We start from the raw sequence: 11,083 nt of genomic DNA, 5'->3' as shown, positions 1-11,083 counted from the left end.
CACATGGCAAACCAATGGAAGAAAGGCAGGCTCAAGAGAAATCACAAGAACTCAAGAACCACATGTTCACATATCTAGAACTTCAATAAAAAATACTAAACTTAAAGCTAAAATTAAAAGCACAGAGGACCTGATTCAAACCCTAGTCAGCTCTGTTGTTGCTGCTACAGGCTCTGTCATCTCCAATGATATCTTCTGAAATTCATTTTCTTAAATACTTGAAATTTATCATATAAGTCTTTCACTTGCTTGCTAGAGTTATACTCAAATATTTTAAAATACTTGGGATTATTATGAAATACATTGTTTCCCTGATTTATTTCTCAGACCATTTGTATGTAGCTACCTTGCTGAAAAATCCCTGAGCGATTTGTATGGCCACTTGTGTATATTTTCACATCTACAAAGAAGGATATTTTTACTTCTTCCTTTCCAATGTAAATCTTCTTGATCTTCAGCTGTCTTATTTCACTAGCAAAGACACCAAGTACTGTGGTGATCTATTATTTGTGATTTATTAAAGCTTGCCTACAGCTTCAGAAAGCAAAGACAGTTTCAAACTGTGGAGATTAGGCAGTCTAAGAAAAGGAATTTAATCCCAGGACTCAGGATTAAGAGCGAGATGAACTGGGATTGACATGTAAAACTAGCTATTTAAAATTTAAAAAAAAGGAAAAAAAAAGAGCGAGATGATCTCTCTTAGTTCAAAGTCATGATGGCCTATACAACAGTGAAGAGTAACAGAGCTCATAGCTTTGATCCAAGTATCTGGAATCAAATGCCTTTAATCCCTGCATTAAGAAGATATACAAGACAGGAGCAAGGTCCCAGAACTGGCATTCATTCTCCAGCCATGTTGATCTGCAGGGAAGCTGAGGAGAGCATAGCAATCTGGAATTAGAGTCTGAGGTTTGGTGGAGCCAGGATCACCTTTAAACCTGAGCTAGAGGTAAAGCTAGTAACCAGCTGGTTTGCTTTCCTAATCTTCAGATTAAAGATTGATTCTCAATATCAGTCTCTGGGTCATTTATTTATTGTGCTACAAAGTACTATATTTAAATGCTATCAGGACAGTGGACAACCTTGTCTTCTTTTTGATTTAGAGGAATTGCTTCTTGGGCCTTTTTTATTATTACTTTATTTTTTATTATTACTTTATGTCTTTTACTTTTATTTTTTGGTTTCTGAGACATAGTTTCTCTGTGTATCTTTGGCTGGCCTGGAACTCATTCTATAGACCAGGCTGACCTTGAAATCTAGGAAATTCACCTGTATCTGCCTTCTGAGTGCTGGAATTAAATGTGTGTGCCACCATGCCACGCTACTCTTATTTCTTGTTTAAGAGCTTTATTCTTCTACTTTTCTCTCCCAAAACTATGTATATTTTTAAAGACACCGTGAACAATGTAGAGGTATTTCTTCATCTGAATCAGTCTTTACTGTATGTGTCTATCATTTTCTGACCACATGAGTCTTTAATCTGTTAAATGGCATGGCTAAGATTAAAGGGCAGGTGTGTTTTTACTACCTTAGGTTGGGGTTTTTCTTCTAGAACTACTGTAGGTCTGGCTTTGTGGTAAATATCATTTCAGTTTCACTTTATCATAGATTATTTTGCTTCCTTTATCTATAGCGTTTGAAATGTTATGGGGTATAGTAATGTGCACTGACATCTGCTTTGCCTTAGAATCTGCAGGACATTCATGAAGGACCTTCTGGATTTTAGAATCTACATTGAGAAGTCGGGTTCCAGTAGGTCATATTTTATATTTTACCTGGTCGTTTTGCTTACAGCTTTTGGTATTCTTTTTTTGTTCTGCATTTTTAATATGGACTTTCTGTTCTGATCCAATCTATTTGTTGTTCTTTCTGCTTGTAGTACATTTATAGGCATCTTCTTTAGATTATGAACATTTTTTTCTGTGATTTTATTAAAAATATTTTCTGTGACTTTGGTTTCTTCTCCTTCTGCTTTTCCTATTGGTCTTAGTAGTATTCTTTTATAAGATGTTCCATATTTCCTGGATGATTTATGTCAGGAGTCTTTTAGATTTACTGTTTTCTTTGGCCAGATTATTCATTTATTTTATCATTCTCTTTTCTTGTCTTCAACAACAGAGTTCCTCTCTTCTGTCTCCTGCACTATGTTAACTAAGCTTGCCTCACCATTTCCTACTCTACATTTGTAAACTTTTTTCAATTCCAGAATTCCCTCAGCTTGGGTTTTCTTTATTGATTCTATTCCTTTCTTTCATGTATTCAAAAAGTTTTATTTGTTGCCTTCCACTGTTTTTGTTTTCTTGGATTTCATTAAGGGAGTTTTGCATTCCTTCCTTCCTTCCTCCCTTCCTTTCTTTCTTTCTCTCTCTCTCTCTCTCTCTCTCTCTCTCTCTCTCTCTCTCTCTCTCTCTCTCTCTCTCTCTCTCTCTGGCTTTCTCTCTCTCTCTTTCTTTCTTTCTTTCTTTCTTTCTTTCTTTCTTTCTTTCTTTCTTTCTTTCTGATCTGCCCAAATCACCAATAGACCCATTGAAATGCAAAAACAGAGAGTCTTTTATTGTTTAACAAGTTAAGTGTCTTTAACTAGGGCCCTTCCTCTATTCATCACAGCAGATGGCCAGAGAAGGACACAGAGAAACCACTATGTTGGGAACTTATTGGGCAGTGTAAGGTGAGTGTCTTACAGTTTTAGGATTAGTGTGCTTCTGGGCTTGGGTGACCTGTCATATGTTGATTGGTCAACTAGTTTTATGGCCTATAGGCCCTACCACAGTGGTTGCTATGCTCTGCTCGTCACTATTTTACCATAATGCATGCACAGATCTGTAAAGCACTTCCAGACTCCTGCTAGCTAATTTCTGATTGGTTCCTTGCCACAAGGAGTTTCTTTGACTTCCTGGTGACAAGGGCAGGCCCAACAAGGTCAGACATGTGCTCAATCCAGCCTACATGTCTTTTCTGCAGCCTTTCATGACTGCTAAAGCAGGAGTTCTGGGTGAGGGTCCAGTCCCTTTATAATCCTTCCTTCCTTTCTCTATTTTGTTTTTTTTTCTTTCTTCCTGGTGTGTATGTGTGTGTATGTGTGTCTGTTTACCTGGATTTCTTTATGAAATTTATTCATTTTCTCTTTAACAACATCTCTCATCTTAATACAGAGAAGTTTTAATATATTTTTCTTTTGCTTTTGCTATACTGGATTATTAAGTCTGTTGTGATGGAGTTGCTTGACTCTAGAGGAGACATATTGCCCTAGATATTATTTATTCTGCTTTTATTTTGGTATTTAGCTATATGATAATGAGATGTTTATAGGTCTAGGTACTCACTTATAGTTTTATGTTTGTTGGATTGGTGCTTTGTTCCATGGTTTTTGATTCTTGTTTTCCTGGCCTGCACAGACAGTGCATTTCTAGGGAATGCCTAGTGGTTTTGGAAACTGGAATAATGGGGAATAATACTAATAATAATAGTAATAATTGGGAAGCAGGCTTGAGAATATATTTGTGATGTGTTGAGGATTGGGTCAGATAAGAAAGAGAGACTAGGTTTTATGCTACACAACTGGGAACAAGTCTGGGTACATTGGGTCTGTGGGAGAGATAAAGATCTGGAATCAACCCACATGGTTCCCTGACAGGAGTGGTATATGGGTTAGTAGGAGGTCCCTGCAGGAGCTGAAGTCTGGGACAAAGCAACTAGTGGGGGGAGAGTAATTAGGAGGCAGACATGAAGGAAGGCTGCAGCTAGTGTTCTGTTCCTAAACTAAAGATGAGACAGCAAGGTTGTATTTGGAAATGGGAGGTGAAGGTCTTCAGTTAGGTTCCCCATTTTCCTTGGCATGCCTAGCTAAAGTATTTCCAAAGAATGCCTGGTCCTCCTGAAGTTAAAAGGTACAGTCTCATATCCCTCATTGTAGATACATATTCTATGATGCCTGATAGATTAGTTACATGATTTTAGTCAAGAAACAATTTTAAATGACAATATTGAATAAAGGTTTTGAATATGCTGCAAAAATAATCTGTATCTAAAGACTTTTATAGAAAGAGTTACATTTTAGTCTATATCCATATTATTATATAAATTTAATTATAGTTATACTTTTTATTGGAGGAGTTTAGTACATGTATAACCCACTATTAATTTGAAAATTTCATCAAGTTTCTATGCGTTTTCATTGAAATACTTAAATATAAATATATCTTTAATTTTTTAAAAATTTACCATAGAAAACAACGGTATTATGAATAGAAGTGGGCCTTGTCAACTTACTACATCATCTGATAAAATATTATGTACTAATTTCAAATAAAGATGTACTTTTTAATGATAACAGAGATCTGTCATCCTGACTAATTTGTTTATATTCATAAGAGATTTTCATTGGGGGGGTTAGTTGGCCAAATGTATTTAACTTTTGTTCATATTTAAATTACATACATATTTATAATTGTGTGTATAAAGACCTTATATTCTCATTCCTTCATAAGAAACTCATTGCATTGTTAGCATTATATTTATTCCATCTATGTCAGACATAGTATTATTTTTCATTTTTATCTAATGAAATAATCAAAAATATAAAAATATTTGAAGCACAAGTCTTTGAAGTTGTTTTTTGTTTTTTGGTTTTTTTTGGTTTTGCTTTTTACTTTTTCAGATGTCTAGCAGACCTGTCTGTCCCAGAAATTGCTTTGTAGACCAGGATCTCACTTTGTAGATAGACCAGGCTGAACTCATACTTATATAGATCTACCTTCCTCTGCCTCCTGAATTCAGAATTAAAGGCATACATCACCACTGCTTGGCTAATTCTTTAAAGTTTATGACATTGACAATTTCACTGATTTTTATTATCATTTATTTTGAAACACACACACACACACACACACACACACACACACACACACACACAGACAAATGTGTTTTGTTTTAATAACTAACTTCCCCAAACACAGAAACCGGCTTTCCCATTACAGAAACCCATAGATGTAGAGAACAGAATGATATACACCAAATAATCTATTCACAATTTGCATAATATATGCCTTGCGTACTTCAGTATTTGAGCTCAGATGAAATATTCAATGATCTGGTTTGTGTTTGCAAAGTTTTGGTATGTGGTGTTTCATTCAATGTACATTTGTGGGTATATACTCTTGGTAACATAGCCAATTGCAAGTTTCTATGTTGATCACTATTTACTACAAATAAAAGCTTTTCACATGTGAACTGACAAATGCATTTACCTATGTATGTAAAAAAATAAGTCATTAGGATTCAGATTAATACTATATCCATTTAATGGAAAATGACCAATATAGCCATAGATTCTTAGCCCAAAATTGGTGCCTGGTATAGGTCTTAACTTGTGGAGCTAGACGTAAATCTAATCACAATGTGGTTGATTTTTCCAATGATGTCAGCTCTAAATTGTAGTACTAGTGGTTATTGAGCCACTCAATCTTATAATATTCAGGGTTCATAGTAGGGTATGGCGGATGATTATTTTTCTCCTCTGTTAGCTTGAATATCATCTTCAAGCACTATGTAAACTGTCTGGGCCCATATTTTGGTAATCTGTCACTCCTATTATCTTTAAGATATTAGCTTGATGGCTGAGGGATGTCCTGGTCTTGGTGGTGAATGGCTCCTATCTAAATAACAATAGACCTAGGCCCAGGTGAGTTTATACTAATCCTGAAGACTTGGTGATAAGGGCAGTGGGGAGCTATGGAGCACCTGATGGCCAAGAGGTACCTGTAGCTAAGGAGTGTCTTTAGGAATAAGGGAAGTAACTGCTACTTGTCCTTTATACATGATAATAAAGACTTTTGCCATTGTCCCCACCTTTGGTTGGTTCCTTATTGATGCATAAATAAACTGGACACATTCAGTGTTAACTGATACTGCCCTCCTGATATGATCTTATGTCTCCATCTTTTCTTTAACTCCTTCAGCTAGCCTTCCCTCATCCACACTCCCCCACTCAAGAATGGACCCAGGGCTGTTAGGCTGGTCCGGATCACAGTCCTGCAAACACCAATTGGCAAAATATGGCCCCGCAAGACGGGGCTAATACAGATAGTCCGAGACAGAAAAATAACCAGTAGAAGCACAAATTCCAGGCCTGTAACAACTTGAATATCAAGATTGCACAACTTTAATCTCATGTGGTATAATCCAGTTATAAGAAGTCTTCAGTAATATACTCTTTCCTTTAAGTTCTAAGAGCAATGGAAATATGGTATAATGTTTGTGGATCCATGAGGCTCACTGTTCATCAACTCCAAAGGAAGTAAGCATTCTAGGCAATGGACTCTTTAATAGACTCTGGTGTCTAAAAGGCACCATTATTTTCCATACAGTGAAGCAGAAAATAAATTAACATGAAGTATTATTATGCTGCTGCACAAAGTCTCTGGAGATCTGATAAACAAAAATATAGCTTTTACATGTTTTTGGAAGTTTTGTTACTTCATTTAATTTAATTATATTTAAAAAATTTGGAATTATGCTCCTAGAATCTGGAGCCTGCTTTTAATACAATGATGTGAGTAGCATTTTAGAGTTTCTGTTATAAGTGCCTTTAAGACCACAATGCTGAATCATCTGCTTTCTGCTACTGAAATACAATATTGACTATTATGAAAGTATGAAATAATGACAAGATTGAATTCAGTGGAAAATACAGGTATATATTACTTATTCACCATGTATGTATGGGATTAGTTTCTAATAAGGATAGGTACAAAAATTAGTTGAGATATGTCATATTATAACTGATATATTTGAATGAATTTATAGCCTTCATAAATTATCATCGTATGATCTACTAAATAGCATATTTTAATATTAATATTTTATACTGTCATAACATAGAAATAAATTATTTGACATTTTTAACTTTAAGAATCCATTCCATAATGTAAGTTAGAAGAGTAGACAGCAAAACCAAGAAAAGTAAAGTGTGCTTCCTGGGAAATGTTATGGAGAATTAGTTTCGTGTAAGCCTATTCTTCAAAGCTTTTTCATTTGTTAGGGGAATTGTTAAAATGCTTATTGAAACACGTTCTTTGATGAGTGTGAAATGAACTTTCTTCATTTTGTGTGAAAACATTCTAGAATTTCAGTGAAGATTACTTGCACAACACTGCTTAGAGATAGGTAGCATTATACCACTGCTAGTCAAATGACCTTATAATATCTTACTTCTCTGAACTACATGAAACTAAATTATACTATCATAAATTTTTCTTAAAACTTTTTATATGATGAGACATGTAGTCCTGTGGTTGAATCTTATCTTATTTAAGAAGTTTATAGAGAATTAAGAGTATAAGAGTATGTTACACTATATTTCCTAAGCTGCTTTCATAATCCTGTATATTTAAAATAAGAAAAGTACATAATATATGAGTCGATCTTTAAGACTATATTTATAGTTGGGTAGTAGTAGTGCACATCTTTAATCACAGAAGTCAGGAGGCAGACACAGGCAGATGTCTATGAGTTCAATGTCATCCTGCTCTACAGAGCTATTTCCAGGACAACTAGTGCTGTTATACAGAGAAACTCTGTCTCAACATCCCATAAAAAATAGAATACATTTATATCTACTGTTTGCAGAGTAAGCTTTCTACTCCAACATAGTTTTTGGCTCTTTGTATTTATTTCTTTGTCCATGCATAAAGTCAAACTCTCTGTCCCATTTCCCAGAATCCTATCACAGAACCTATATTATATGAACTTTCACCAATTATTTTCATTTTTGCACCCTATTTCAAGAAAGTCAGGCATCATGTCTTCTTCAGTAAGTTGCAGATCCCATCCTCTAAATGATTCCTGTATCTAATGCATCCCTGTCACTGTCAGTATCCTATAACAGCACCCCTTACTTGGAATCCTTTTCCTTCTTTCCAAGATTACCTCTGACTTCGCACTCTTGGACAAAACAAAACAAAACAAAATTCCCTGTTTATAACGATATTTGATGCTATATATGGAAAACAATATATTTATTTACCAGAAAGAGAGAGAGAGAGAAAGAGAGAGAGAGTCACACAGACCAGGAGTTAGAAGCGTGGCTAGCTTCCAGGAGAAAAAAGGGAGGTTCCTTCTTCTTTCACTTCCTTTTATATCTACCTGTGTCAGTTAACATGTCTCCGCCCTCATGAGTGGATAGCTTTGTGGGGTTCACTTCTACACCTGTTGTGTTATTTTATGTATGATTTATTAATTTGGGTCATATTTTAACACATCAATATACATCTACAATGTCTTTGAACTTCCTGACTTCTGAAATATTGACATTCAGAATAACTTAAATGGAAGAACACACATAATTTTATTATTAGGAAGGGAATGCAGAATAAAGCACATAGATGGAGAAAGGAAAATATTGTCCTCATTCCAAAGTCAAGTTTTATTTTGAATCACCATTGTTGGAAAAATTGATCAAAGATTGCATTCAACTTTAAGACTTGCTATTATCATATTCACTAGGTTCTCAATGAAATAGATCATATGTGCTTTAGTAGGGATGGATTTGTAGAAAATTCTGATTTTACATAAAATCTACATACATTGCTATTTTGATCCTTACAGCCTTAGGGTTGAAACTTAGGAAAAGTGGCATCATCTAGTCCATTTTTATCTGCCATTATAAACAAGAGTTTTTAGACACATGCTTATTGTTTAGACTTAAGGAGTCTAAACATAAAAAGGAAATCTTTATCTTTGAAACAGTTTTGGTGACTTTAGTTACAATTGGACTATACTGTTTAAAAGCCTTGCAAATGTCTTCAGGATCCAATAATTTTGTTCTCATTCTTAATACAAAAGTAAGGGAATGGTCAAGATAAATAAGAAATAAAAATATTAGAAATATAAGGAATAAATTAATGCTACCATAGAGAGGTTAGAAGGAGAAGAACAATGTTTCACTTTGCAGCTTCACTGAATAATTTTGTATTGGTATTTTCTGCTCAGAATGTACTTAAGAAGGAATAAGAAAAAATAAAATTGATCCTATATATTCAGTTTCAATGTTCATAGTATTTGAAATCTGGAAAGGTTGGGTCTGAACACTTATACATCATGTCGACACTGTCTCATGAACAATTTTAAAAAGGTAGGCATATATATCCATTTTAAAATAATGTTATTTTTGTCTCATTCAAATACTGCCTGGGACACAAAAATTATTTGAGGCCTCAAATGTGTGTACACATGCAGATTGTAATTTCTCGTCAAGACAAAAATATCAGTGGTTTTTAAGAGAAAATATGTGAAGGCCAGTTTCTTGGGTACCATCAAATGCTACTCTGCTTTACATGGACTCAGTCCACAACAGAGTTAAAGTAGGGAAGATTAGAAAGTTCTGTGATATGGGATTATAACTTTTACCAGACCCTATAATTTGCCTCAGAATGTGAATGGTTAAAAATGGAAGCCCAAGTTTATTTTTCTGCTTGCTATGTCCCAAGGCAGTTTATAGGCTCATATCTACCTCACTGCTGTGATCTCCAAAAAGTTGCTAGATATGAGAATTGTTGTATGCCTTTAATTTAAGTCCATATTATTTCCCTTGGGAAATTTTAGAAATGCTGGGTGGGATGTTTGAAAATGGATGGTAAAAAGTCTATGAGAGAGAAACTTATATAAAAGGGAAAAAATAGATGAATCTTCTCTTTGACTTTTTTGATCCTTAACATTCAATAATAATGTTGGCTATACTCACTTTCAGACTCAAATCCTTGAGACATTTGGCCTCATATTCATTAAAAAGTTAAGATTTAAAAAAAATCTCAACTTTAAACTTTATTTAAACTTTTTAATATTATTGAAACTTTCAGAGGTTCAGATCTTTACCTAAGAGTAGTTTCAACATGTTTTATTTGTTTCTCAGAAGCAAACAAGTCTATCTACATGAGCCAGAAGATTTTCTGTGCAAAATTAAAAACCTTGTAGAAAGGAAATGCTCATAATATGATACTTTAGTTTTTAATTGTTTTAAAGAAAATTTGTATTTAACCCTTCATATAGAGAGAACTAAATTTTCCTTTTTCAAAGAGTCATCTTTTTTATTCATATATTAATCCAAGATATCATTGATCATATTAAACTATTTTAAATATCATCTTAAGATGCCATTGATGTTGATATTTGAGAAGATTTTATAGTTTCCATTGGATTGATGTCTTTGGGTGTGAATTCCTCATTTTATCTGGTTATATTTTATGATATGTATATATATACATATTAATGTATATATTCTCAAGATACAGTAGGGAAACAGCTTAACAAATATTTCAGCCCCTTGTTCTATGTCACATAAGACTGTACTGTGACCTTCACAAATTACATTCAATGATCTTAATTCCCAAGTAGACTATTGCTGCTTCAATGTAATGTTATGAATTTTTTATATACTAGTTAAATTTCTGCATTATTTACATGAATTTATACACTGTATCAAATACACTACGACACATGAGTTGTCACACTGATACTTTCATATCTTCAGTTGGTCTATTCAGGTTAATTTACCAAGGTTGCCTTATGTATCTTTAGATTCTTTTTTATTTCTCTTAAATTCTTGCATTATTCATTTGTTCTACAACTCTTAAAAAACTGCATAGTGGAATAGACTAGATAGTTCAGTGGCTGAAAGCAGCTTGCCTCTGAGCCTGAAGACCTGATTTGAAACCATTTGTAGGAAGTAGAAAATCACCTCCCACAAGTGGTCCTCTTTCACACACGTGCGCATATACACATTTACTCATAATGATAAAGATACAATAAAAATTAAGGCTCAGAATATTTCTTTAACATGAAAATATTCTATTTTTTGACATCATAACTATTTCTACTGAGGTTTTCACTCTGGCTCATCACACAATATTCCTGTAAACATAGTCACAGGTAATTAAAATTGTGTAACTTTTTATTCACTTTTTTTCATGTAGACATGGCACACATGAGTTATATAGTCCATGTATTCAATAAAAAGAAGATAAAAGACCACTGAGATTGCTTAGAGGGTAAAAGAGGTTGGCATGGAGTTGACAACCTGGTCTAGATC

Source organism: Mesocricetus auratus, unplaced genomic scaffold (assembly GCF_017639785.1).
Source record: "Mesocricetus auratus isolate SY011 unplaced genomic scaffold, BCM_Maur_2.0 Super-Scaffold_100011, whole genome shotgun sequence".
In the NCBI taxonomy this organism is placed as follows: Eukaryota; Metazoa; Chordata; class Mammalia; order Rodentia; family Cricetidae; genus Mesocricetus; species Mesocricetus auratus.
The sequence above is the reverse complement of the archived record's forward strand: the minus strand, read 5'-3'. Positions refer to the sequence as shown.